Here is a 2,854-nt window from a genome sequence, read left to right on the forward strand (position 1 = left end):
AGTGGACTTCTACTAATGCTTTCAATTAGGAGTGTTCATAAGAACCTGAAAAATTGAATCAAACCAAACCGACCAAACAAACCGATACTTTTTAGTTTTGGTTTGGTTTTGGTTTTGAAATTTAAAAACCGATCAAATTTGGTTTGGTTTTGGTTTTAATCAAACAAACAACCGAAAAAGCCGAACCAAACCGACTATAAAAGTAGTTATTCAAATTTATTATTACACCTATATATATGTATATTTTTATATTAAGTTTCTAAAACTTTATGGTATATATTAGTCATTTGTATTTTTAGTGTAGTTCTTTGTGATTATAATAATCTAATTCTTTGCCTTTACATTCTAGTTTAATTGGTTGTTTTCTTTTATTAAGTACTAGAATTTATTTCATGTTAAAAATAATCGATTTTTAATTGAGTACTTCAATTCTTCATCACTATTTGATTCAATTATCATCAATATATCTTAAAAATGATAGATTTCTCAAAGTTCAATTGATTTGATATTGTTACGTTGAAAATGTAGTCTCCGGAATATGCGTTTGGTAGTTTATGTCTCATATTTAAGAAGCACACCGATAAAAAACCGAAAAAACCGAAAACCCGACAAAACCCGACATAAACCGAATCGATAAAAAACCGACTCAATTGGTTTGGTTTAGTTCCAATATTTGAAAAACCCACTTACTTGGTTTGGTTTATTTTTAGGGAAAAACCGACCCAAACCAAACCATGAATACCCCTAGTTGTGTATCAGATTCCTCCTGTGTTCTGGTGATGTGGGACTCTATCTAGAGTCTAGGGTGTTACATACACCACCTCTTATGGACTCAACGTCCTCTATGACGTTTGCCTCACCGCATGGGATTCGCCTACACTCAGCACTGAGGTTTGCCCCGCCTAACCGAGATTTGCCTAAACTCAGTTGAACTCTGACCCAACATCGGCAAGGCTGACATAAGAGTGGCTCTGATACCATTTGTAACATACCACCCACTAGTGATATTGTTCGCTCTGGGCCTAGGCCCTCATAGATTTAAAACGTGCCACAAAGGTCTAAGGCTTCTTAACTTATATACCCAGAATCCCTCTTGTGTTTTTGCCGATGTGGGACTCTATCTAAAGTCTGGGGTGTTACATACACCCCCTCTTATGGACTTAGCGTCCTCGCTGAGGTTTTCCCCATCGCATGGGATTTTCCTAGAGTCAGCACTGAGGTTTGACCCACCTAACTGGGATTTGCCTAAACTCAGTTGAACTCTGACCCAACATCGGCAAGGCTGACATAAGAGTGGCTCCGATACCATTTGTAATATACCACCCACTAATGATATTGTTCTCTCTATGCCTAGGCCCTCACAGGTTTAAAATATGTCACTAAGGTCTAAGGCTTTTTAACGTATATACTTAGCATCCCTCTTGTGTTTTGCCAATGTGGGACTCTATCTAAAGTCTGGGGTGTTACATACACCCCCTCTTATGGACTCAGCATCCTCGCTGAGGTTTATCCTACCACAAACTAAGTGTTCCAATTCATTCCAAAACCTTACCGGACCCGAACCAATTACCCCGACAATTCACACAACAATTGTAAAGTACAATTTGATCAGAAAAATGGGGAAACGGGGTTGTCATACTCAAAATGACCGGTCAGGTCATTATAACTGACCAGGTGGGATCTGGAGAATTCTTCAAGTGTTCACGTAAGATAGGTTGCATTCGTGAGGCTTTAGAGGTTGTGGTCATTGCGTTCTCGTGGCCAGTATCGCGAACACATAGAGTATTTTGGTTGCGATAGCGTTCATGTTCTTCGCGATCGCGAAGGTATTCCTGCGACCGCGATGAGTATTCGGTTCAGTGGTTATAAGTACTCTATTTTCTACACGGGTTTGATTATATTTCATGAATCTATCTTCGATTTGTGCATTTGGATTATGAATTTTAAAGAGAAAATTGGGGGTTTTATCTAAACTTTCCTAAAGTGAATTTTTAGTTTTGAACATCGATTCAGAGTTGGAATTGAATGAAATTATTATGGTCGGACTCGTAGTTGAATGGGTTGAAAGAATTTGTGAGTTTTGTCGGGTTCCGAGGTTTGAGCCTGTGTTTGACGTTTTGGTTGACTTTGAGTTATTGATTTAAGATTCATTCTTTATTGTTTAGGTTTTCTTCCTATGGCACTATTTGATGATTTTGAATTTCTTTTGGCTAGTTTTGAGCCGTTTAGAGGTCGATTTGAGCGGGATGGCGCTTCTAGTGTATCGATTTGGCTTGTTTGAAGTAAGTGTCTTGCCTAACAATGTTGGAGGAATTTTTCCTACTAATTAATATTGTTTGCTGCATGTGAGGGTGATGCATATATGAGGTGACAAGCGTATATGTATGTGTCAGGAATAATCATGCTTGGGGGTAGATTATACAATTATTTGTGCCTTGTAGGATTAAGTCACCTTCTTGTTTCGCGTTTTACTTGATTTCTAGATTAAGATGAATATGAAGTTAAATGCTAGAAATCATGATTTAGCTTATTATAACTTGATTAAAATTTTACTGACTTTTGTTGAAATTATTGATGTTCTACATTTGGTCATCAATATACTTAATCAAAAATACAGCTCTATGATCGTTATTCTTGAGATATTGAATTCTATACTTGAGTTGAAGATCAATTTTTTAGAATGGTTGAGATACTTGAACAATGAGATTCTTGAGGTTTTTTGAATTGTTAATGGCTTGAAAGATGTGATTTATGTTCATTTGGAGTATTCGCTTAATCACTCTCCTAGATATTATTCATGCTTCCTACCTTAGTTGTTATTGATATAGATGTATTTGGTAAGGAAGAGTGTAAA

Source organism: Nicotiana tomentosiformis, chromosome 8, assembly GCF_000390325.3.
Source record: "Nicotiana tomentosiformis chromosome 8, ASM39032v3, whole genome shotgun sequence".
NCBI lineage: Eukaryota > Viridiplantae > Streptophyta > Magnoliopsida > Solanales > Solanaceae > Nicotiana > Nicotiana tomentosiformis.